Genomic DNA, 27,390 nt, shown 5'->3' with positions numbered 1-27,390 from the left:
AGGTCACTACAGTTGCCTTGTTTACATGAAGAACAACAAAGTTGCTCTTCAGATTAACAAAAGAGAAAATGGTATTTATTGTATAGGAATTTTTTTTTTATTGCTGATGTGCAATTATTTTAGCAAATGTATGGTTGAATTTAGAGAGGCTGCTTGTCTGTTTTAATAACCATATTCATTATAGTTTTAGCTGAAGTCTCTGGAAAGTAGAGATGTTACAGCAGTAGAAGAGCACACTCCCTAAAGTGGCCTTCCTCATGGGGAATTTTGATGGGGCACACAGAGGGATGCTCTCAGACTCTGATACTAAATCCCAAACTACTTCAAAATTTTGTTTAAATGTTTAAGCGGAAGTGCACTAACTGATACCTCTTGCACATACGGACCCAGCTGCTTAGAAACCAGAGCTGCCATGGTACTCGTTCTTGTGATGGTTACTGCTTGGCCAACACCCGGCTCATTCTTAAATCACCAAAATCTAGCACCGTCTGAGATGGCTTGCCTGCTTGGGCACAGCTTCTGCAAGGAAGCACCTTGGAAAGAAGAAGCTGTGTAAGTCAGTGCACACCAGCTAAGGATCAATTTCTCTTTACCCTGCAGAAAACAGCTAATGAGAAGCTGACTGACAACTACTTTGCATTTCTGCTGAGTGCTGCACGATCTGAGGACCTGTAACGCCTTTTGTGCTCATGTTTTTTTTCCTTCTAACAATTATAAATTTCCAGTGTCTGTTGACATCTCTATAAACTAAATAGCAAGGATGTTTCCAATTTCTTCATTGTCAGGATATGAAGATGAAACTGCATACATATGAGAGCCTCCTCAAAACCTCATGTGAGACCGGTGCTGTAATAAATAGTCTGTGGCTAAGCACTGTAAGGATCTGTAGGAAACACTATTTAAAAGTATGCTATTGTGTCCTGTGATTGTTCACCTGTGGTTTCTGGTTAAGCGCTATAAGCTTTTAAAGTATTACAGTATTTCTATGCAGGACAGGATGGAAGAGGAATAACTAGGATGTAAAACCTGAAACTGTAACCAGAGGGCTTTGCACAATTGACACAGTGTTTACGCTTCAGATATTAAATCACAATTTGATTAACCTACTTAGTAGGTTTATCTTTAGTGAAATTATTTTGCTGGAAACAAAAACTTCTTTAGACTATTTAAAAGACATGATGAAGTTAAATACTGTTACAGTGACTTAAGGAGTATTTCATTTCACTATGACACTGGAAAATCAAACAAGACAGTTTCAGTTTGAACTTGAATAGATTCTGGTCAAAGGCTTTCAGTATTTTCAGTTTTATTTTAACAAATTTTATATTGTTAGATTTTGGTGAAATTATTAATGAAATGTATCTGTATTGTACAAAGTCTGCATCACTCTTTCTAACACAGTAAGTGGATGTCAGCTGCCAAGCCTATCCTGCATGGTTCACACAAGGACTTGGCAACTGAGATCCCTTGGGCTTCCTCAGGTTATGCTGAGCGGTACCATGCTTCACACGTATCCTTTCAGGCTATGCCTCTACATATAAAATACATCAGCCTTGGTACCTCCCTCCTATCTATCTGTTAAGCACTGGCCATGGGGCCAGTTCATTTTGTTCTAGTATTTGCAGCTGTGCCTGCAAGATCTCCACCTTCCAACCCGTTCCTTCCAACAAGCAGTGTACACGTCTGTGCCTGTGGCTTTTGGAGAGCAGATGCTTTTAGCCCATTATGGCCAAGGCCCTTTCTGCAGTGATTTATTTAACAGCGCTGTGTGCCAAGGACTATGTAGCTCTTTTGCCTGTTTTGGTAGGCACATTCTTACCAGGAACCTCCAAGTTCTATTACAGACAAAGAAAAGTAACTAAGGCAAAAGAAATACATCATTAACAAAACTAATTTCAAGAAAACTTTGTGGCAATTGAGACTGTCTTTAAAAAACACAGAAAAAAAAAAAGGAAAAAGAAAAAATATTTAGCTAAAATTAGCAATTGCGCTGAATACCTCCATCATGGTTGCCAGATGACAATAATAAACATGCAATCTCACTTACTTGCCTAAGAGAGAGGCCTGGAGATCTTTAATGGTCTAACTGTAATTTCCAGTATTTTGTATTGCTCACTTTATGGAGCCAGAAATAGACAAGAGACCCCATATAAACATGAAGCAGTATTACAGGAAACATGAGTTTTTCTTAATTTTAGGGAGGTGCTTGCCACATTTGTTTACGGAATCACTCATTCTGTTTACAGGGACATTAACTGCATGAGTATCATTTTTCCTCTCTGTGATTTTTATACACTGTGCACTCACTCTGAAAGTAAGTCAGTGGACTCTGGTTTATGCAATTCAAGCCTAGTAATACAACATAGTCATTATGGTGCTTCCTACATGCATTAGTTTTTCAAAGGGCTGACCCCTAAATAACACAATGCAAATGGCATTAGTGCTCAAACCGAATGCTGCTGTGCTGGGACAAACGGAAAGGCAGGAGTGTGTCTGTGGCACCACAGCAGCAGCAGGGGCTGCGCAGCCAAGCTGCGAACACCTCTGTTGAGGCTGGGCAGGAGGAAGCAAAGCCAGGGCTGGCAGCTTGGAAAGAAGGAGAGGGGGGCACCAGGGGATCTGGCATAATCACAGAGAAGAAATGAAAAGCAAAAGGCAGAACAAGAGAAAAATACATGCTAAAACTTGAAGGAAACCAGACTGAAAGAAACAGGTGTGGACAAGTAGGTAAACAATGAGGGGTAAAAAAAATCCGTCATCATTCTTATTTTCAAAAATAAAACAGCAGATGAGAAGCGAGAAGCAAGCCCACCTTTCAGTCAGGACCCAGGAAAAAGAAAGGTGAGAAGGAAGTCAAAAAGCTCAAGAAAAAATAGAAAACTGTGATGCTTCCCCCCAAGATAAAAGTTCTCCCTTGTCTTATTTTACTCTTGACCAAAAATATGCAGACTACAAGAAACAAAAGGATAATTACAGTCTCACAGCAAGGATATAAAGGAGGCGAGCAAATTGGATATCAACTGTATTCATCAGAGAATATGTAAGGGAGTAGATGAATTCAAGAACACTGCAATGCAAGAAGAACATTTCTTCAAGGAGGAAAACTATCTCTCCAGCAGAATTCCTGAAATATTACTGCAAGCCCATAACTTTGTCCCAAAAACCAGTAAATAAAACTTCTGTCTGAAACTTTTCCCACCATTTCAAGACAGTTGGTATTTAATCTAAATAACCTCCTGCTGAGTGTTGATCACAGCCTGTAACTCTGCAATCCAGCCTCATCATGGTTCAGTCTAAATAGAGCTTTAATAAATACCCAGCTTAAATTCACTCAAATTCCAACTTGTTTAGAGTATTATCTTTATTTCCAAACCTCTAATGACTAAACTGATGTTTGGGGAATGCTGAATCTTTGTGTCGGGTTTCCAGCTTTAGGACTGTTGCAAGGCTGCTGCTGTTTGGTGCACCAGCATTTTTATCTGCAAAAAATATGATGTGTATTCAAATACAAGGTAAGTCTACAGCAATGGTCAGACTACGCTACTGAAAATGCCTCAATGGTGAGCTCATGGGCACTGCATCTCAGGTTTTCTGACTGCAAATACTGGCAAACAGAAAGGGAAACCAAAACGGTGTTTGTTTCAGCCCAGGTCCTTTCCCACCTCACTCCAAATGCTGTTTTTGCAACTGGTTTGCTTCTGCCTCTTGGTATTCATTTTAATGGTGCAGGCATCTCACTGCCTGTTCTGTACCTATCTTGAAACACAGTGAGCCACCTCCCATCACAACAAAGCCCCATCACAACAATAATTGATTTATGGACATGCTCAAGAGTCTAAACATGAGAAAACTAGATTTGTTCAAATTCAAACTTCATAGGAAACTGGAACCTAAAGAACTGCGGGCACCACTTCTATTTACAAGTGCCTTTTTAATCTCCCTCGAGACCCTACTACCCTGCTGACAAGATATTTTTTCCTTGAGGAAAAAAAGGGAGGGCGCCTGTTTAGAAGCAGATGAGAAGGCCTCACCCAGTCCTCACATAAGTGCAAAGCACTTCCCGCTGCAAGAGAGCTGGGACTGCAGTTGCTCCTTCAGCCAGATACCTCATCCAAAATAGCCCCTTCCCACCTGCCACATCCAATCAGCAATCCGGAGGAGGGCTTTTATGGAGTCCAGCTATCATTTCCTCCTGCATTAGATCCAGCCAACACCGCTGACCGCTCCAACATTACTGCACTGACTGACAGGGTCAGTCCTTGCTAGATGTCACTAAATCAACATCCCTCCGGGGTCTCTTTCCGTAGAAAGAATACGGTCTCTCGGGTGACCTTCAGAGTTCACAAGTGACTGACGCAGAAGCCCCATGCCATTCATCACTCCGTCAGGAGGGGACATTCGCAGAGGGTCAGAATGGCACAGGACTGCCGTGAACTTCCTGCACCCTGCTTCCCCGCATACCAAGCCCCGCTGCTCCCAGTGATTCATTTCTCTGAAAGAGGGAATAGGAGGTGAAGTCAATGAAGCTGCAGCGCACGCAGCAGAGGTCAGGCCCAGGAGCGAACCCGGAGTGTGCACACATGCATACACAAGAGACAGAGAGACAGAGAGAGGGCAAGTGTGTTTTCTATTAGCTGCCTGCTATAAATATTACCTTTCAGGTCAAATATTTTGTTTTGAAAATAGCCAAATCCCAAGGACTGCTTCCACCCATCAATCTAAAAGGAGGGGAAAGAAATGTCAATGCCTTCTCTTCATCTGAAAACTAGCTCAAAACAAACAAGGTCATGTCTGCTTCATGGCAGCTAACAGTGATGAGTGATTTCTATCAGCTCCTCTTCTATTCCTTACCAAAGTAAGATAAAAGCCAGATTTCTGATGCATGGAGGAGCAATTCCCAGGATGATTCCTGGAGGAACAGTCCCTGTGTGAGCTGTGATCTGAAATGCCTATACAGCAGATCTAGAACTGACCGAACCAGTTTGAGATGTGAACCTGCAATACAGCATTATTTAGTGTACAAAGATATTAAACCATATAACCAAAACTAAAAGACTACAGGGTAGATTAATTTGCCAGGAGGTATGAATTTTGTTTGATTAATGCTTCCTTTACAAATAATAATTGTCTTATTTAAAATAAAGGGAAAATGATACAGCCTCCTTCACCTTACATTATGTGTTGCTCTCTGAGGACTATGTGGGAAAAATAACTCCTTGGCTGACAAGTGACACCTAAGGCTTGATAAACGGCCCTGTTTCCCTTAACACAGCCCTCACCGGGGTTAGGAGGAGTTGGGAATACAAATCCACAGACTGCCTTCTGAATTCCCTCAGCCCATCCCGTTGTGGTAGCTGCCTCGGCTCACAGCCCAGCTGTGGGTGTGCAGGCAGTCACACACCTGCTGCCCACCTGCCAATGTAGGAGCCACCCTGGCCACCTTCCCCACTGGTGTTTTACCTCTTTTATTTGCTGAATGATTGACAGGGAAGATGCCTGTGTCACTCTGCTCACAGTGACGCAGAGCGATGGGGGTCTGGGCACCAAGAATATCTCGAGTTTGCAGTTCTGACTTATAAGAAACCTTCATTCAAAGACATTTCTTGGAGAGCTGAATTTTTACTCATTTATGCTGGGTGCTGCACTGAGCTTTGTAAGGTAGCGTGTAAACATCACAACATCAAAACCCAAAGCAACTCACTCCCCTCCAAATACACTATCACTAGCTTCACAAAGATTATTTTTTTTTTTCATTCTGGCAGCTGCAATCATATATAATAAATCCTCGTAGTATATTTTTTTATGGCCTTCTAAATAGTCTGCAGTAAATTTTGAGAAATAAGAGGTTAATAAAGAGACTACACTATATAGTCTGGGAGCAGAGTGCCTAACCTGGCAGAGTTCACAGGGCCACCCTTTTGTCCTGCAGCACCCCAAGCTGCCACCCCAAGAACGCCTGCTGTTGCATGTGTTGCAATAGTAGCTATTCCATCATGATAATACGTGGGACTCCCTTAATTTTCAGTAATCAAGTTGAGCATGTTCTTCACTACTAAACTCCGCTTTCTGCCATCTTTACAGAAAGCCTGAGTTTTGAAGGAAAGGAAAACCCTCTCATAAGGGTGCCTGACTGGCTGCCCTAACACAAGTGGTACCTATGCAGGAGCTGAGGATCACTTCTTCTCAAACCAGCCAACACCATTTCATGGCTGAAGTACTTACAATCCACCTAGAAGATTAATTACATTAATTATCATGACTGGAAGGACATTTCTTACCTAGCAGAATACCTAACCCCTTTTTTTTTCCAAAACAAAGCTACTTAAATGGCCAAGGCAGTGTGAAAGGTATAGCAGAAGGGCAGTGAAGCTGCCCCACTAGAGGCTCTTAGTCACTTCGTCCTTTACCATTTTCCTAGCATGCCCACTGCCTACAAAAGACAGAAGTGGAAGGTTTACCATATTAACATAACACGTGTAAAAATCTAATCTTTACATAATTAAGACTGAAAGAAAGGCACAGCCCTGTCTTATGCTGCCAGATCAGGTATATCAAAACCAGCTCCTTTATGGTGACAAAAAAGGCTGGGCAAAGGAGGACTGTACAAGAGGAAAGCAGGAAAGAGGGACCCTTAGGTACTTGCTATGTACCCCAGACACAGGATTGGGTAGAAGTAGCAGTGGGGTGAAAGGCAATGCTAATATTAAGAAAGGGTATACATTCAGCAAAAGTATGAAGTGCTGTAGATTAAGAAATTGCCATGTGTGCTAGGAATCACAGGGAGACAGCGAGGCCTCACTTGCTACCTGAGCTGCTACTCTCTGGGCAGCAGCATTTGAGGTGCCTGTCTCCCTAGCCATCTGTAGTTTGTGTTATCTGTAGTAAGCAGCTGCTGTGCAACTGCTTGTCACTGTTACGGCTGCTATGGTTTATGCAATGGAATGGGATTATCTGGAGTTTTTAGGTGACTGAGCTGGGATGATGACTACCTGGCTGAGACTCAAGCCAGCCAAAACAGAGATCACCCTACAGGTGCAGAAGGCAGGTGTGGGGTGGAGACCATAGGAAGGATAAGCCTGCATCTGCTCTTCCACCTGACAGCACAGACTTTTATACACAAGTCAAGTTTGCAGCACAGAGGTCTTTTTAGAGACAAAGCTGATACTGCACTAGAGCCACATCAAAGAGTCTTTATTATTTGTCTGTGTTTGGTAAAGAGCGAGCAACCTCTTATTTCAGATGTGGATTTCTGACATTTACCATATTCTGGTCACCTCCAGAACAGGCTACTGTTGTGGCTTTCCTTGCTCTCATTCTTAAGATTACTCAGACGGTGAAGCGAGATCCAAGACACCACAGCCTTAAGTGTGTCTTTATGATTACTTAGGCATGAGGGTTTGCAGGCTGAATTTAATGCAGTGGTACGGGGTTTTAACTGCAAATGCTTTCAGTTTCCGCAAGATATATTTTTTGCCTGTGGTGCCACAATATAATTCAATGGCACTATATATCTACATAAGATTATTGATATGCAAGAAGCAGCATGATCTAAATGCTAATCTTTCATTTGTAATGAGTTCACTGGGGAGGGAGACTTTTCCTCTTGAAAGATCTTTTGCTATTTTTGTATTCTTCTCTCAATTATTCTTGGTTTTGCTCAGTTACTGAGACCATTTGCTTTATATTTCTTAGTAGAGATAAATTTTACATTAACTATAACCACGCAGATGGAGGGCTGCTAGTCTGTGCATCTCTGAAGGAGTAACACACACAAACCTCTTACAAAGTGTTAGGCGCTGAACACTGCAATTCAGTACTTTGAATTCAGTGGTTATGCTGTACAAAGCTACACTGTATGACCATACAGCTTTCACCTCTACAGTGAGATGTGATGGAGTAAGATAACTGTTTGTCACACAAAATTCATGCCTAGAATTATCCATATTTAAATATACAAAGCTATGTCACAGTCCCCAGGACATATCTTGCTGTAAATATTTCTCCTAAATATAAAATAATAAATAAATATAAAATAAAATGTAGATCATATTACCTCTACCACCATAAAATATTTTTTCTCTTTCCTATCATCATCATCATTCTAAAATGGAAAGTGCCGAAAAATATAGTTTTTCTGAGAGGAGTTTTCAAAGACACAACAGTTTGCAAACTTCTAAAAAGTTCAGTAAACATGCTCATGGAACAAACACCCCTGCAATGTTTCCAATGTAAATGATGCAGCTAGGTGCTAATGTATGAGGACCAGAAAGTGAGAGAGGAGTTAAAATTAACTTCAGTGAAATGTTCTCAGCTGAGAAACATCTGGTAAATAAGCTAAAAACCTATGTAACTAAAGAAGTAGCATATGTCCTTTTATTCTGAGAAGAAATACTTTGGTAAAATAGGTATGTAGTTTACTATTAATTTTTACTTACTATGAGCTTCAAATGAATGTTAAGCATCTGCTCCTGCCAAGCTGACCAGTGCCGAGTGCAGCAGTATAAACAAGTTTACTTTTTCAAGTCAGGAGACATTCTGCTATGTTGCTTCCCTTTATTTTCTTCAAAATTCTGAAAAGTTTGCTTTTAGTAACTTCAAGCCACACTAAGATATCAGACACTCTACTACTCAGATCCAAGAAAGGGTCATCAAAAAGGGCATGGAGAAAGAGAGCTCTTTCAAAACGAGTTAAGAAGGGAGGAGGGTTTTTTCCCTGCACAGTGAAAAAGTTTTGGTTTTGTTTTTGAACAAATAGTGTTAAGCAATGTGAAACAAAACATGTCTCATCAAGGTTTCCCAAAGAAAATCTGTGTATTTTTTAAAACTGTAAGTTTTATTTTAGAAGGGATGCTCTGAGATGCTGTGCTTTGAGAACGAGTAAAGAAATTAAAAGCTTAAAAATGTTTCAACTGAAAACTCTCCAACTCATAACTAGAACAACAAATTGGATTCATAACCAACCAAGTTAATTGCTTTCCAGAACAGCACATTTTGGCAAACAAAAAATTAGTCACAAAATTCTCTTTTACCCAACTTTAGCTAAAAAGCACAGGACTATTTTCCCAAATTTAAGGGATAAAAGAGCTGCTGTGACTTGGATCACGGTGTTCTGCAGAGCTCCAGCCAGGTTGAAAGCTTGTGGGTCAAAATTAAGGACAGAAGAACCAACAGGAACCTTGTGGTTGGTGTATACTACAGGCCACCTGATCAAGGAGAACCAACTGATGATGTCTTCTTCCTCCAGCTACATAAGGCTTCACGCTCACAAGCTCTCATCCTACTTGGGGACTTCAACCACCCTGACATAGGCTGGAAAAGTAGCACGGCAAGCTGTAGGCAATCCAGGAGACTCCTGGAGTGCCTTGAAGATAACTTCTTAGTCCAGCTGATAGAGACCTTTTGGTCACCAATAGAAGCAAACTCATCAGTGACATTAGGATCGGAGGCAGCCTGGGCTGCAGTGATCATGCACTGGTGGAGTTCAAGGTCCAGAGGGGTATGGGACAGGTAAGGAGTATAGTCAGGACACTAATTTCAGGAAAGCAGACTTCCAGCTCTTCAGGGAATTACTCAGTAGGACCCCCTGGGACATGGTCCTCTGAGACAAGGGAGCAGAACAGAGCTGGAAAATATTCAAGGATGCTTTCTGTAAAGCGCAAGAGCGCTCAGTCTCCGTATGTAGAAAATCAGACAGGGAAGGGAAGGGCAGGGAAGGGAAGAGACCAGCGTGTCTGAGTCCAGACCTGCTGGTTAAACTAAAGAAGAGGGAACTACACAGGCAGTGCAAGCAGGGACAGGTAACCTGCAACGTGTATAGGGACGCTGCCCAGTTGTGTAGGGATGAAGTCAGGAAGGCCAAGGCGCAGCACTGGAGCTAAACTTGGCAAGGGAAGTAAAGACTTTCAAGAAGGGCTTCTACAGGTATGTCAATCAAAAGAGGAAGGTCAAAGAGAATGTACCCCCACTGATGGTTGGGAATGGTGATCACGTATCAAGAGACGAGGAGAAGGCTGAGGCACTTAACTTTTTTGCCTCAGTCTTCACCGATAACTGCTCTCCTCACCCCTCCTGGGTCATGGGACAGCAAGATGGTGACCAGGGGCATAAACCCCCTCCTACTATAGAGGAGGATCAGGTTCGTGACCACCTGAGGAACCTGAACATACGGGACCTGATGAGAGGCATCCCAGAGTCCTGAGGGAACTGGCAGATGTGGTTGAAGAATTTCTTCACTGTGAGAGTGGTGAGACACTGGAACAGATTGCCAAGGGAAGTTGTGGCTGCCCCATCCCTGGAGGTGTTTAAGGCCAAGTTGGATGGGGCCTTGGATAACCTGATCTAGTGGGATGTCCCTGCCCATGGCAGGGGGTGGAACTAGATGATTTTTAAGGTCCCTTCTAACCCTAACTATTCTATGATTCTACAATTCTATGACACTATGAACCACACCTTATCACCTTATTTTCCCTCCACTTGGAGGTAGGATAGCCAAGATCCTATAGCCAAGGATACAGGAAAGGCAGGGAAATCCTCCCTTATAAGTGGAGGAAAGCTGCAGGAGAGGAAAATATGCCAGAATTTCCTTTGAGCTGAATTTCCTGGGAGCAGTTCAGGCAGGGTGTTTGTATGAAAGCTGTATTCAATGACTGCAGCAGAACACCGCATTGGCCTCATTTCCATGAAGAGGAGCCAGTAACATCAATCAAATCTTGCTTGACACGCAATTCAGTCACGATGGAAGTTATAAACTCACATCATTTTCTTGTATACTTCTCAAGTTATCTTCCCCCAGCTGCCTAACGTACATATCTTCAAACCACCAGCCAGGTAATCTCACTGATCACAGCTGCTTCTTGATATCTCTCTGCCTAAACAAACACAACTCCCAATACCAATTTTTTAAAGCTCCAGTCTCCTCCAGGTTAAGAGCTGAGGACTATTATCGCTTGCCTCTTGGTTTTTTTCACCTTTTTTAACTCATGGTGGGACTTTATCACTACATTTACTTTAGTACTTCTGTGGAAGACTGAACCAAAAGAATATCCAAAGGTTTATATTTTTGGTTTTGTATGCATTTCCTTCAGGGAAATCCAGGTTGCCCTGCAGCACAGTGCACCTTAAAAAACCTGTGCTACTACTCAGCGAGTGTCTATTTTTACTTACTAGTTATGATCAGTTAGTGGGAGCAGAGATTCATTATGCTGCTGAATAATTCCTAGGAACAGAATTTATGAATTTAGCATGAAAAAAAGTGTAGCTTACATTATAGTAGAAGTCTCCTGCTCCCCACGTTAATGCTTTACAGGAAAACTGAAGGTGACTATTCTTACACCTACCACAGCCATTTAAGTCACTCTCCACTTTCTTTAGAAGTCTCAAAAAAGAAATAAAAAATCCAATGCTTTAATGTACTTTGTAAAGCCCTTTCATTTCATTCTTCAGGGGAAGGAAAAAAGGGAAATTTGTTGCCTTTTTTCCAATTCCTCAACTTCATAACTGGCAATGAGTAACTCCTGGATGGTTATTTCCCTCCATCATCTATTGTGGTGAAGCTGACACAGTAATTCCTAGCATACAGTTGCTAGGAAAACCCCCACGATGTGTTAATTTTCATTATACAGTGCTAAAAGGATGTGCAACTGAGGTTAAGGAGCTACCATGTAAAACACTGAACACTTACGTCCTGTTTCAGAGAAGCACTAAGTAAAAGCTTAGATTTAAGTGTAGGAATGATCGTACACATTAAACCAGTACCTCTCATGGAAGTAAAGCTGAGGATGCCAGGACTGAACTCACACCTCTCCTGCATCATCAGCAGCATGACATTGCTATAAAAAATGCTTCCCTTTACCATTTGACCCTCAGTCATAAATGCACCTGCTTTTTTCAGCTCAGTTAACAAATGAGAGCAAACATTTAAAGTGTACATTTCCCATTTTGAGGACAGCCAGAGTAATCAAGAGTACAAACCTGCTGCCACTCAGGCTGAGGGGCTCAGAGCTCACATCAGCACTCCGTGATGCAAAGAAAATTGAGGGGAAAAAACCACTTCATGGATTTTCAACATATCAAGTTGTTGCAAGAGGTGCCAAAAGAAATAATTTCGAGTCAAACAGTTGGCTTGACGGCTCTGCTAATTACAGGCCTGGGCTGCTCCTGCTGGGCTGAAGAAGGCCAAGGCTTGCTGTCAAGCAGACGGATTAGCCACTTGCCCATTAAAACCACTGCTTGGTGTAGACAGAGACGTGGAAGGAAACATAAGAAGGCGGCATGTGCATAACCAAACAGGCTACCTTGCTGAAAAGAAACCCCCTAAAGCCACATTCTGCTTCATTAGCACATGAAAATAAGGTAATTGAATACTTTATTCTCCCATCCAGAGCCAAGATCCATCACTCATGGAAATGGAGTTTTGATAAGGTGGGGTGTTTAAATGAGGCAGGAAGAGTCTTTGAGCGTGTGTTACTTTGTTTATCATCTGAGAGAAATTCCACTTAAATATAAGTGAAAAAGACATAAAAATCACTTTATCCTATGAATCACTGAGACACAACAAAGCCTTTCTGTGAATGAAACTTAAACCAAACCCATTTTAACATTATTCTGATTATGGAAGGCATTATGCTTATCGCTGTGTTTATTTTTGTATTAGAAATCCACCATTTCCCCTCCTGTGTTTTTGTTTTTTTTCTCCTTGAGCACTCCCGACTAGCTGTTTTTTGCTGGCTTAACATCACACACATCAAGAGACAAAAACTTAAGCAATTGGCAGGGCAAGGTATTTCAATCAGACATTTGTTGTTGTTTTTTTAAAGTTATGCATGTCGTACAGTCAGGGGTTTGGGTTTTGATTTTTTCCAACACTTCAGCTGGTGCCCAAAATAAGAAAATAAATTTATCATTCCCAATTCCAGACTGAGACAGTTTCTACTTAAGTTCATTAGCCTTGTTCTTGGAAAAAAAAAAATCCACAAACAGGGAATGTAAAGATTTCTGATATTTAAAAGGCAAAAACATAAGCAGACAGTGTTTATCTTCTTTAGCAAGCTAAACAGCAACAAACTCATTTTCTCCCACCGGCTGATCACCTGAAGTATTAAGTAGAGTAAGTGGCATTTCCTCCAGAAAAAAAAATATTTACGTAAATACCGCAAATAGACTCCTTGCTTTAGCCAAAAATGCCTGCTATGGTATTGCCAAGTCTTTCGCAGAAAGGAGGAATTCCAGAAGCATAGAGGACAGATTGCACCCTTGTTTCTTGGGCTTAAACTAAAGTGGTATAGTTTCCTAATTTGGAAATTGTTTTGCTGATATATTATCTCCAAATGTGAAGAAAACTAATAGGATAATACAGACCTGCTCTCAGTCATTGGCAACCACAAATATTTTGATAACATTTACAACAAAACACGGGCCCTTTAACGGGGATGTTTAAATGTCCCCAGCTTTTGTCTTGCTCTCTCATGTGTACAGACATGTGATCAAACAATGAAGAGGCTTTCCTGCTTAGGAATATGTGTAATAACTGCAGTACTAGGAAAAAAGTTTCATGTTGGCATGAGCCAAGCTGCACTTTTACACCACTTCCAGAGCTTAAGTTGTTGTGGACCTGCACCTTTTGCAACAATGTCTCTGTGCCCAAATGACTGAAGATGGACTAGAAGTAAACCGTAAGGGCTGGGGCAGGGTCCAGCAGGGAAACATTTCACAACCCCTGCTTGTAGTCGATGTAACAATGGGAAAATTAAACGGGTTAGCATCTGAAGACAAATATCCTACAGACTGAAGCTCCAGGAAGCAGTCTTTAAGGTAACTAGGTCCTACCATGTAGCTTTGAAATATATATAGCAGCAGCATCTTGACGTCATTGTTTCATAGTTTGCCAACCCCCAAAGACAAAGAGCTAGCACAGCGACCACACAGTACTACTGGCTGACAAGCAACCACAATGCTGCTTTCCAAAGAAGCAGTGGGCAAGCAAAGGACAAGCAGGACTGAAGGCTTTACAGGGAAGAAATTACAATAGTCCAACCTCGTGATCGTAGCAGCATGTGCTGCTGTTGCACCATAGCTGCATAGACAACAGCAAGGCTGGTAACCCTTTTTTGTGTTGGTGGCTGAATAGACCTTCTAAGCAAAATTATCAGGCCACAAATTAACACCCCCTTTAATGCCTGCCAACAGAAAGCAAAAATAAAATAAAACCATGTGGCCGAGGGTTGTGTGAAATGGTGTCACAGGCCTTACTGCATATTTTCCCCACCCTTCAACTGGGAGAACACACTGTGAAAACTGTGCAACTAAAGCAAACATTTGCAAATTATACCCAGCTTGCGATTTTTCTGTGGAATAAATCTGGGTAAAACAAAATGAGGACTCCATCTGACTGTATCTCAGGAAGAATATGTTAAATCAAACTGTCCGAACAACAGTCTGTATCGCCTAATAAAATACTGATTTCCCAGGCCTAAGTACAGTAAGCAAACAATGTGCCCCATGAATTCATCCAGAGAAAACTGGAGCTGCAGAGCCCTCAGGGAAAGAGAAAAATGTGTATTATCAAAGCACTACTAACTTTCCACAACATGTTGAGAAAAGATTGCCAGAGGTCTTACGCACATTGAGCATAGACAGCAAGCAAAGCTCTTGATGACCACAGTTACCCAACTCTGCTGGCTTACTACTTCTTACCAAACGTGCCCCAAAATCAGACACATGAGTAGTTTCCCTTAGGCCATGTCTACACACAGATTTCCATGCAAAATTCTCACAGTGGTGCTGCTGGCTTTGTTGAGCCAATGGAAAATTCTTCCTGAAATTCCGTGTTGCTGACAAAACCCCAGCACTGAAGCAACATGATAAATTACATCATAAGCTGCCAAGAAGCCTATCATGACCGAAATGTTAATGCAACAGAAGCAGAAAAACATTTAAGACTCTGGTGAGGGTAGTTTTGACTCTCATCTAAAACACTTCTGTTATACAGAAATCAAGCTGGACATGTCATGGTGACAAGCAAAAACTGGACAGTAAAATTCTCTCTCAATCCTAATAAATAAAAAAGCTAGTATTTCTGATCTAAGCAAGTTAGGTCTCTCACTCTCAGAAGATGAAACTCACTGCCAGATGTAACAGCATATATTAGTATGACACAAATCCCACATAACCTACATAAAAAGAAGGAAGTGTATTTTTATTTATTCTGCATATCTAAAATTTAATCTAAATATTTTTGTCAAAAACAGTGCTTAACAGTAGATGAAGATTTAACAGGTGTCCTTGTTTCTCCCAGGTGTAATCATCTTTTTCATTTGCCCTTGTTTGTAAAGAAATGGTATTTAATAAGTAGGCTGAAAGAGATGAAACTAACACAACTTCTAGGGGCTGGGGTATATTCCTCCATTTGGGATACATTTCCCTTAGCTCTGAGCAAGCTGGAAGGCAAGAGATAGGACTCCTGCTCACCTTTTTTTCTTTTAACTAGCATGTATGTGATCAAATACGCTTAAGCTGGTATGTGTTTGTGAAGGCTTGAAGATGATTCTCAGTTTACTTACCAGCCTTCCTGACATCAGTCATTCACGAGTAATGCACACTGCCTCAAAAACACAATGTTTTTTTGAGTGCTCGTGACACCAATGCAGTGCCATCCAATGCAAGATCTGCCATCAGTTTTGATGTTTAAGCAACAGCACTTGCTCATACTATTTCTTCTTCTAATCACTGAAATCTGCCACTTTTTGAACTGAATATCCACATGCACTAGGTGAACCCCTGAAAGTAAGCCACCTCATTGAAGCAGACTCATGACTGATTTTCTAGTGAAAACTTGCAAACAACAAGCAAGACGACAGGTCAGAGTTGGTAAGACATGTGGCCCCTTTCCCTTTTTCAAACTACAACACCTAGGGAACCTTTGATCTGAATGTCAGCAGTGAAAATACACAAACAGATACTCTCTTATTATATACTCAGAGGTGTACATTCCTGAAACTGTTACATTCCATTACTTTCAGTTGTGCTGGAAAACAATACCTTCAGAAGTTGACCCCTTCTCTCCTCAGACTGCACCAGTGTCCAAGTACAAAGCATCACAGCAAGCATGATATTCTAAACACCGGCAATGATCACACTGACAAATTCAAGCAGCACACATAAGGACAGGGCCAAAATGCTGGATGAGGTTTGTCTGTGTTACTTAGACTGTGCACAGCTTTACAGATCACAAAGGGTGCTTCTCATGCTCAGCAGGAATGCTTCCATGCCAGATAGCTGCAGTTTTGATAGTGACAAGGCTGGATTAAAGGCTAACTCAACTTGATTTTGCCAGTCCAGCGAGAAATAAAAATCTTGTTGAAATAGATACAGCCCCTGTGGACGTTCAGATCACTCCCCGTAACAGCACGCAACAAATCAATTATTTGGGCTGGGTCTGTTGAATGCAGAAGCACATCGATCCTCATAGAAATAATGTTCCTACTTTTAAAAAAATCAGTCTCCAGCTTTGGCAGCTTAACACAGGAGGCAGTGCTCTTCTTCTGTTAAAAATATGCCTGTAACTGGAAAGGAGGAAAAAAAGCGCAGGGGATTTTTCCATTTTTCTCTGTTTTGCAGGCTGTTTATCAGCAGGCTGCTACCGCATTGCCTTTGTTAGAAAATTAAAAGTTGAACTGCAAGCATAAAAGCCACCATGAACCATGCAATAACCTTCAGGCATTTTAAGAGCAGCAGAGGTTAGAAGGGCAGCTCCTGACTCCAAACAGCACCTATTGTTTCTCTTTCTTCTTGAATAACAAAAGCAGAGCTGAAAGCTATTTACCTGGTTTTACCTCAGTCGGATCTCATTTCCCCTTTTATTTTCAGTAGATGATCTTATCAAATAGTGTCATTCCTAACAATCGCTTTGATCTGATATATTTTTTCTGTGTTTTTTTTTTATTTCATTAGTAAGTTCTATTATAGATAAATCAGCATACTAGATCACAGCAGAAGAGCACTTAGAAGACTACAGGGTTCTGTTGATGCATATTTAAATTAAGGATAACTTTTTTAAGCTTATAGGTTAATGCGCTTTCCTTTTGAAATCATGAGGGTCAGCTTACAGTACAAGGCTCTGATATTGCAAACACTCCCACACGAACAGCTTTCTGTCTGCACTGTCCCAAGTGTTTCCCTCTCGCTGCAATCCGATTCATATAACCAGACACTTAACTTGCACGAACACGATTGCAGAGCAAGGGTGGAAGGATAAAACTCCTGATCTGCTAGACTTTTGGGTGTCCTGCTATTTAATGTAATGCAACCAATATATCACTCAAATTGTTTATACTGCAGAAGCAAAAAGAAGTTTGATTTCAAAACAAAAACCTTACATGAGTAGGCATCCTGCAGTTTTAGAGACTGGTTGGGAGTGATACGTAGTTAATATAAAATCCTCTGAGATCTAGCCTTAAAAAAATCCTCACTACACACAAAAGCAATCCAAAATATATTATTTCTTCCACTGTTCTACAATATTTAAAAAACTTTAAAAGAAAATTTTTTTGAGGGTGTTTCTCGCTCTAGGAGCAAAGTTCAAGCAAAACTAATAATTTCTAGCTTAACTGATCTTCACTTAAAATTTATTTTCTTTTTCTACTTTCTCTAAAGGGCTTCCCAACAACCACCTCTGGCCTTTTATACACTTATGCAATTTCATTAAAAAGTTAAAAATTACTTGAAAATAGTTGATAAAAATCATTCTCCAATTCATAAGCTGCAGTTGTTACGATCTTAAGGAAGTGAACAGAGATATTATTTTATTTTAGCTATAAATTAAATGCCAGTGAAGTATTTGCAACCCCCAAAAAACACCATTAGACGTAGCAATCTACAATGCAAGTATAATGGGATTTGATTCTTCATCACTAGCTGGAGTTTGTAAATACCATACAGAAGTTTAAGAAAAGCATTAAAATCAGTAAAATAATAGGATTTCCCTCTCCTGTGAAAGCATCTTATAAATCAGTACTTTTAGGAAATTCTGGGATGAAAATCTAGAATTTTTCTTACTATAGCATGCTACCTATGAAATCTGATTTCACTAAATGTTACATTAATGGGACCAGGCTTTCAAGTCAGTATTGTATCAGATCCTTAGCTGCTATAAACTGTCACAAATCAACTGGAGCTGACATCCACTAGGACTAATTTTAAGACCTGTAAAGTGTTTCTAACAATAAAATAGGTACAAAGAAAAAGACTGAAAACATGTCTCTTGCACAAGCTGGAAGTATATTGGAGATACATTTTTTTTAAAATGTCTCTTAGAGCCTTACAGTCAAGTTTAGAGTTCTCTTAGAATATTTTCACTTTCTGCAAATAATGTATCACTGATAGAAAATAAAATCAAGACGGGCTCTCAGATGTGCTCTGTTTTTGGCATCAACTCTTGCCCTTTTGCAACCCAATTTCTATCTGAAGTTTTTCCTAACTACAAACGAAAAGGAAATCGACATCTGAGTGCCTGTAAGAACTAAAATTGTTGCATACATTATTGGTTTTCTACATATCTTTATTGAGTTACTTGAAATGTTGTAATTACATATATTTCCTGCTTTAATAAAATGTTGGTGAAAGGTTTAGTTACTATGGTCCTTTATAGCTCTGGAAGAACTGGCAAGCTAGAAAGAGGAAAGTAACTTTCTAGTCAGTTCAAAGGAAATGGAGTATGCTCATTTCCACTTGCAGAATCCACTCTTTATCAGGCTCTGCAGACGTTTCTAAGTGACCTTCTGCAGTGCAGCATCCAGGCACAATATTTTCATCTTATTGCTTTTTTCCTACTGAAGATATTATTAGTTTAAAAAACTCAGGAAAAAAATGGGCATAGGGTGAGAAGATGTTTGAGGAAAAATGTATGATTAGGCAGTTAATCATGTTCTCCTCATAGCTGCTGTGTGTGTTAGTATTTATGATTGCTCTGCTGCTTCCAAATCTGAATACAGACACATACTTGTATGCATGCTATATTTCTTCAAAACTGTCATTTTTGGGCAATCATCTAACTTAACTATTTTTCTGCATTACTTAAAAAAGCAAATTTTGTTAAAAATATTTATGCTGAAATTCTAGAAATGGCATTATACTTCAACAGGAAAGAGCAAGATTTAGCTTGAACTTTGGAAAATAAGCAGGTTTCCTGTGTCTAATAAGAACTAGTTTACCAATACTGCCTTCAAAAATATTTATTAGAGTCTTGGAAGATAAAGAAGAATAATTTCTCATCTTTACTGCCCAAATATCATTTGAGTCTTCCCACCACACAAGATGTTCACAAGCAGCATTTTCAATTACTTCATACAGATGATGCAGTTTAGTAACTAAAACATTAAGATGCATGGCAGCCACAATAAAATTATTCTGGGAAATAGATGGGGAGGGCGGGGGGCAATGTTTCTAAACTTCTTCACATGACATAAATTACTGGTAAGACAGTTACTAACAACAGTATTGAGGAACCTCTGATCACAAAATCAGTACGATCAAGAAGCTATTTACAATACACCTGCATCTGGCAAGCTAGAAAAGACTGGAGTGTTTCAGAATAAAATGATACTCCTTTTCAGGCGCGACTTGGAGGAGGGCAGTTATCCTCACAGGCCTGAAGGAGAGACTAGAGCATATATAACTAATAAGCCATACATGATAACACAAAAGAAAAGCCACCAAAGGCTTAAAGGAGGAGGAAAGTAAAGAAACGTTATCCCATATTCGTTCCACACTTCTGGAATGCGGGCAGATCATAGAAAAGTTTAAGTGGCAAGAAGATTAAAGGAAAATTGTTAGAGCCAAAAAGGACACTCGTATCATCTGGTGCAAGTCAGCCAAGTCTCTACAGACTTTAGTGGATATACACTGATTTACTCCAGTTGACGTTTTGGCCCGACAGCTTCATAGAAGACACTATCAATTAAATGTGTGTTCTATTTCGATTAAAAGCTTCTCTCACCATCAGGGCACATCTTGCCCCAGCTGGAAGCTACTCTGGCATTTTTCTTTTTGCTAGAAAGTACCCTATAGGCAAATTCCAAAATAATACCAAAAAAAAAAAAAATCAAATAATTCGTCGACTACTGTTTGCTATTATTTATCACTTCTTGGCACTCACAGACATACCAGGCACTTTACAGAAAATACCTCGAAGACAATTTCCTGCCCTGTGGAGCTTAAAAGACAAGGGCTAGTCCATTCTGCAAACACAGATCACTGCTTTACCAAAAATTACTGCAAAAATTTCTGTGGCATTCTTCACTGTAATAAGACTGTACTTACTACACATGCTAGCATTTTCACGTCTTAAGTGATGAACATAGCAAGAAATGGAGGATAAAAGAGAACAATATTTTCAAAAGAAATTAATCAGACACACTATATCTGTAAATCTTTCTGAGTCTGAACACTTTTTCTGTGTGTTTAACATGACCAGTTTTCACCAATAAAAAAAACCCAGGTCTTCAAGGCTTTATCTTTCAAAATATCATTATGCAACTATATGATGCTTAGCATGTTGTTTCTAATGTGATACACTGCTAATGAAGAGATCCTAAGCACTGGCTTTAATAAAAAAGAGGAATTGGGAATGGTGGCAGCAGTTCTTGAAGAGTAGCACCCATATGGTTTAAACTACAGCCACCCAGCCCCGCATGCAGCAGTGCAACTGCAAACCCTAACGAGCTTTCCACCCAGCCTTCAAAGCAAGAAGAAAAGTGGAACATGGGGCCAACTGTGAAACTGAAAGGGCTATCAGGTTTGAGAAGGGCTGCAGGGAAAAAACTCATAAATTACAAGGCTTAACAACTATTTGGCTTATCACTTTTAACTTCACATATTATGTATCAGAAAGACACAACCAAAATTTCAGAACATCTAAGGAGACATATCAACTATCAAAAAGTGTTTCTAGAAACACTGTGTTTTCACATCATAAGATATCTTTCCAAATCTTACTTGGAACCAACCAATAATCAGTATTAATGAAGAGGGCAGATCCATACTGACAAAGAATGACAGAAATGAACCTATCTAATATGTAGTGAATATATACATAAAGGCATATTCCCTTCTTCACCCCATTCTCTGATAACATTTCAATATCTCAGCTTAGGTCTGTTACAAAAGCTAACACTTAAAATACTTTCATTGAGGCTATAATATGCTTGGAAGTACAAAAAAAAAAACAAACCCATCTGTCAGACTTCTTCATTTGTACAAGGCTTTTAGGAAAGTAATTGGCTTTTACTACTTATCTGTTGTTACTTTTAGGACACAGGTAGAATTAAGTTAGCTTTCAGTAGTCTCAAAGAAATTAATTTTGCAAACAAAGCCACAAGAAATCAAACCTGTGACATTAGACAATCTGCATTCATGTATTAATTTTCAAAAACAGTCTTGGCCATTAAGAAGAGTGTTCCCAAATATCAGTTAAGCACACAACACTGTATTTCAATCACAGCCACAAGACATGAAACACATTATTATTACTAAGCACTTCAGCAAGTTCTTAGCAGCTGCCGAGAACGTTGCCATTTCTACAGCTTTTGGCAAGATCTAGCAAGTGTGGAAATCAGGAAGATGAGATCTAGTAAAGATATTTTTAGGATCTCAAAAATAAAAATCATACTCTAAGCAATCATACATTCAATGTGAAGTTAAGACTCTCAATTGTACTACTCTGCCTCTTCCATAGTTTCATATTATGTTATAATCTTTTAATACTACAAAAGGAAAGTCAGTGTGGTACTAGAGGTACTCAAAAACTTTAAAACTCCCACTGTGGAACAGTACACTGTTTGCCAGTGTATATACTTCTGAAATAGTATTAGCTGCTTTGTAAAGGTTATCTACTTCAGAGTGACATTGATGGAACAATCATTTTAACTTCCATACAAAATGCTTTACAGGACTTACAGTGGTTTAATTTGTAAGACATATTATACTGGCTTACCAAGTTTATGCAAAATTATTTCCTCTTTTTAAGCGTTTGATTAAGTATTCATTTGAAGCATGCAGTGTCAGACGTGAAAAAAATTACACTACAGAAAAAAATTACACTGCTAGCAGTTGAATACATGGGAACACTTAAGCATTAGAAATTCTTTCAGATAATCCAATCGGCTCTTATTTGCCTGAAAGAAATCACACATTTAGAGGAGAGAGATGTATTTTTTCAAATTCATGTAGTTCATCTGGAATTAGCATTTAATATTTATCAAAGAGAGCAAAACGAAGTTCATCTGAACAGGAAAGCTAGGACTCAAGTTAATTTGTCATCCACAATTATCACTTGGAAGTTCACCAAGTTTATTAAAGACAACTACTGTATGATAAGGACAGTGCAGGCACTATTAACCACGTCATTTAAATTGCTTGAGTTGGCATCATGCCAAATTCCTTTAGATCAGTCTATCAACACACTTGTTGTTGGCAGGGACTCATTTAATTGGAGGGGAAGAGGAACGCTCTCAGAACTGAGCATGCTGTACAGATTTCTATAGTAACTCCTCAGCATAAGCACTATTACTCTGTGTTTGTATTTTTGATTCCTGGACAAGAGAGTGACAAAATAATGACAATCAAATGAAAGATGCTGTTCTTCATAAGGAAAAAAAAAAAAAGCATTTTTTTATAGTTTTCATTTGAAATTACTTGAATTTGCATTTACTTGAACAGCACATTTTGCTTGTAACTGCAACACTGACAAACTATGCCACCACTCCCCTCACCAATCACTTGCTCTGCCAAATTTTATGATCACATATCTCTTCCACCCCTGCCTCCCCCCGACAATCTCCTGCTTTCACTTCGTTAAGCCTGTGGGAAGAAGAAAAGTTCTGGTGGCCAGACAGTTTATTTTCAGAGGTAGTTAGAGAAATTTTATTTCACTTCAGACAAGAATCGTGCCACAAAGTAACATAACAACACATTTGTGAAAGCTGCAATTAGAAGGTGCAAGGATATATTTTTTCCATTTCATACCAAAATCAGTATTAACGTCTCTGCTAGAAACAACCTATATGTTAAGTTAGACATATTACTTCCACATGTAGAAAACAGCTGCAACAGAAACTTTTTCATCGTACTCTTCATCTCCTGTTCTCCTAAGCTATGTCATGATGAAGGAAAGGAAGGGTATATATTTTTTTTTTTGGAAGGGAGGAACTCATCAGCTCTAACAAGCATCTTGGTGTATAAAAGCAGTTTACTTGTTTGCTAAAAAATGTTGTTGCTTCCCAGTATCCACTCTGTGGCCAGCAACAGCTCGGCACTCTCCCGTTTTTCTCTTCCCTGGGACACAGACGTGAGACACAGAGCGTGCTGGCACTGCGGGCAAACACCCGGGTAGCTGCACAGTGTGTAGCCCAAATGATACAATCACTGGGGGGAAAAGGCTTTCTTACCTTCCAGAAATCGTCCTCTGGCGTCTTCAAGTGAATGATCTGGAAACACAAACAACAGAAACCCCTAAAGTAACAAGAGCACAACCTGCCTTTTGCCAGCCCCGCTGCTTCGCCGTCCCGCCCCCAGCCCCCCCGGCCACTTTCCCACCGCTTGCACTACAAACACCAACTTTCCCGGGGCGTTTATTTTTTACTGGTGAGCCATAAAATCGCCTGCTCGTCCAATTAATGCGAGCATCATCGTTTTCATTTACCTTTCACCATCTTCCAGGGAAGGAAAGCAGAGGGGGCAAAACCAGAAACGCGAATGCGTGAAAGAAGCTTCAGAAACACGGGTTTCAACTCATTTACGATCCCAGATAAAGGTTAATAGTTAAACCCCTTCCTCTCCCTCCCACTCTCACAATTATTGATGCCCTTCAAGAAATGAAATGTTTTTTGTTCTCGTTTACCAGAGACTAGACAAGCGGTCAACATCTCCACTTTATTTACGGGTTGAGCAAGAGCAGTTCCTCAAACATCAACATTTTTTACGTTAATCCTGGAGAGAATCCACTTCTCTAAAACTACAAAATTTGCCAACTTGTGTAGTATTTATTTTTAACGAACGAGAGCGAAAGCCTTGAGCGATCCTCGCTGCTCTCAGAGGAGAGGAAAGGGGAAAGTGAGACTCCACTCTCCCAACTTTAAAGCCCTTTTTCCCCTCCTTCCCACCCCCCCCCAGCCCCCGCTCACTCCTCCGCTCCCCCAAAAATCTCTCCCCTCCCGATCCCCGACCTGCTCCACGTCCAGTGGGGTTTGAAGGGGAAGGAAACAAGACCTGCCAAGTGGCTCCTTTCGGGCGGTTTCTTCAACCTGTCTGGAGGTTTAAACCTGAAAAACAAACACCTCTATTGAATGCAAACTAAGCTTTGGGGGGTTGCCGAGTTAATTCCTCGGCAGACAGTTACTCCGGGTGTCCGGTTACACAAACATACCTACGGACAGGTTGGAGGGGAGTCCCTTACAAACCAGAGCGGGGGTGGGGGAGCGAGTCCCAGCGGGGAGGGCAGCGGGGCGGTCAGGCTGGAGAGAGGGGACACAGGTTTAACACCGGGAGGGAACGGGGGGAGTTAAAGCAAGGGGCAATCCAAGAAGGAGCAGAGACCCCAGAGGTCGCAACTGGGGGTTGGGGGGGGGTGGGGGTGGAAGGGAAAGGGGTGTCCTTTTGGGATGACAAGGCTGCGGAGCGGGGTCCCAGCACCGCTCCGGCACCTCCCACCCCCCACCCCCCCCCCGCTTACCTGCCGCTGCCCCCCGCATCGCGCCGGGAGGAGCGGGGGGAGCGGAGCAACGGGGACCGGAGGGTAATTAATTAAATGGGAAAGAAAAAAAAAAAAGAAAAAGAAACAGAACACAGAGAGAGAGAGAGAGACGACCACCCTAATAAGCCGCCGCCACCATCCCGCAGGGGCCGGTCCCTCCCACCGGGGGCAGCGCTGCGGGGCGCGCTCCTGCCCTGCCTCCCGCGCCGGGAACGGGCGTGAGCGCGGGGGGAAGATGCTGCTGCGGGATGGAGGGGAGGGGAGGCGCTGCGGGATGAGGAGAGGCGGTGCGGGGCTGCCGCGGCCACACGCACACACTCACACACACACACTCACACACACGCACCGCCCCCCGCAGCCCCGTGCGGCCCGGCCGGTTCCCGGCTGTCACATGGCTCCTGCCGCCACCCCCGAGGGGTTTCGGGAGCCGCTTCACTTTCGCTTTTGGCCCCACCGAGGGGCTCCCGGGGCAGCAGCCTCCGCCTCTCCCCGGGGTGCGGGGGCGCCCCTGGCCCCGCTGCTCCGCTCGCCCGGCGCTCTCAGCCCTCCTCTCCTCTTTTGAAGAGAGTAAGAACGAGATCAACGGGCTTGTGGGTGCTCCGGGCTAGGGGAGGGCACGTAATGCTGCAGCAGAGGGGTGCTGCAGGGCCACGAGTGGGCACGGGGCATTCCTTTCCCTGGCTTCTGGTGGGACTGATCTGCTGTACATCCCATCCCCTTCAAGCTGCTTGGTTGCTTCAGGCAGTTTATCTACAGGAGTCGGTGAAAATCCTACTGCTGGAGAGCCAGCGCCGCGCCTTGCGCTGCAGGACAGGTCACCGTGAGTGTTTTTCCAGTATCCTGTGTGGGCACGTGGCAGAGCCTCCGCAGGTCTTCTCCTTGCTTCCCACCAAAACACTCAATCCCCACGCTGGCAAGCATAGACTACTCGGTGCCCCACCAACAGCCAGTCCAGCATCCCATGCTTACACCAAGGATGCATCTGGCCCAGCATCCTGGTTTTTTGAGCTCGGAATAAATACTTTGGGAGTGAGAGGCACAGTCAATGCAAGTGTGTCAAATGCCATTGCCTCCCTGCTTCATTCTGAAGAGTGATTAAATAGGAAAAGGGAGTTATGACTTCTGTCTTCCTGCCCTCTTTTACTGTAGGCATCTCACTCTCGTGGGCATGGCCCTCCTGCATGAATGACATTTTCTGTGAGCACAGCTGGTCTAAATGTTGGTACCATTCAAAACCAGGGGAGAGAGACCCCTGGTAGCATTCAAACCATGGGAAAGAGCCAGAAAAGAGCAGTATCCTCCTCCGGACAGGCTCCCCACGTGGCTCCTGTGAAAGGCCCAACATCCGCATGGTGCTCACAGGCAGGTGGTCATTAACCGTGTAACAAAGCTGGTGGGTCTCAACAGTTCTCGGAAGACACAGCAGGACTTATTTCACTGATTATGGCTTCACATCCTCTTTGCGGAGACAGTGCCGTGCAAGTGAGTCAACTGGCATTCTGTCTTTGCTAATGCTTTTATGTAAGGTCTTTCACTCTGTCCTCTCAACAATCATCAAACGTGGCGCAATGCACGTTCATCATCTTTGATGAGCTGGCCTGTAACCATCTTCCTTGAGCCCTCATCACAAACACAGCAGCAGTTCCTTGGGTTTCATAGGAGCTCAGCTGGTGCCTGTGCCAACCGTCAGGCTGTAAAGCACCAGCACATGCTCACACTTAGTCCCTCCGCACCTCAGCCTGCTCTCCGCAATGGCATGTTTGACACAGCACGAACAAGCAAAATATAATTACAGTGGGTTTTGTTTTGGGGGTTTGTTTTCAAAGCACAGTTAGATAAAAGATTGCCACCCAGAATGTACATTCCAGCGACAACAATTATAGCTCCACATATTATAGTATTCTGTTCTGAGCTTTCTGTTCCTGAACCACAGCTATTAGCCTTGATGTTCATCGTTAAATGGAACAAAAATGACTGACATTTGTGTTTGCATTTCTTCCTTTTTTAACATTTATCATGAGGCAACAAGACGCACTGATAAATCAGACTATGAACAAATGCTCCCTCCACAACCATCTAGTGCATAGCCTCTTATTCTGAGCATTTGCTAACTTGAAAATTAAATTGCCGTTTGAGATATTCTACAGTCCATAACATTCATTATCTTTCCTTAATTGTCCCTTCAGTTACAAGGCCGAATTTGACCCTTTGTTTTTCTGCTAGAAACTTCCACAAAATGAAGAGTGCTAGACACCAAGATACTGGCAAAATAGGGCAGAATCTGTTCCCATTTATACAGTTTCCTCCTGCATCCCCTCACCAGTGACAGCATGAACACTGACCAGGAACAATGGCCTGAAGTTAAGAAAGAAAACATTTTGCAGTAAGTGAAATACAGGGGAACAATAGTCTAATTTACCAAATAAGAATAGTGAGATACCGTCCCTGAAAAGAGTGGAGAGTAATCCAGATAAATGAAGAGAGAGTGAAGAGATGATCAGGCAGTCATTCAGGCCTATCTTCTGGTGCTGCCCAAAGATTAAATCTGAGAGCAAGGGCCTGGAATAATGTTATCTTTCCTCTCCTCCCCCTGTCCACCCCCTCCCCCCTCCCTTTGCTGGCTGCATTTTTATCAAGCACTATTACCT

General features: G+C 41.7%; 1 protein-coding gene across 1 annotated transcript in view; it reads right to left on the bottom strand.

The window, feature by feature from the left end:
- LOC138717805 (PR domain zinc finger protein 1-like) overlaps positions 1-23,461 on the bottom strand; it is a 99,853-nt gene extending 76,392 nt beyond the window's left edge. Inside the window, exon 1 of the mRNA XM_069851660.1 lies at positions 23,439-23,461. The gene's annotated coding sequence lies outside the window, so the exon portion shown is untranslated. The remainder of the gene's footprint in view (positions 1-23,438) is intronic.
- Positions 23,462-27,390: the final 3,929 nt, after the last annotated feature.

This window comes from Phaenicophaeus curvirostris, chromosome 2 (assembly GCF_032191515.1).
Source record: "Phaenicophaeus curvirostris isolate KB17595 chromosome 2, BPBGC_Pcur_1.0, whole genome shotgun sequence".
NCBI lineage: Eukaryota > Metazoa > Chordata > Aves > Cuculiformes > Cuculidae > Phaenicophaeus > Phaenicophaeus curvirostris.
Note: the sequence above shows the minus strand (reverse complement) of the source record. Positions and strands in the feature narration are given on the sequence as shown.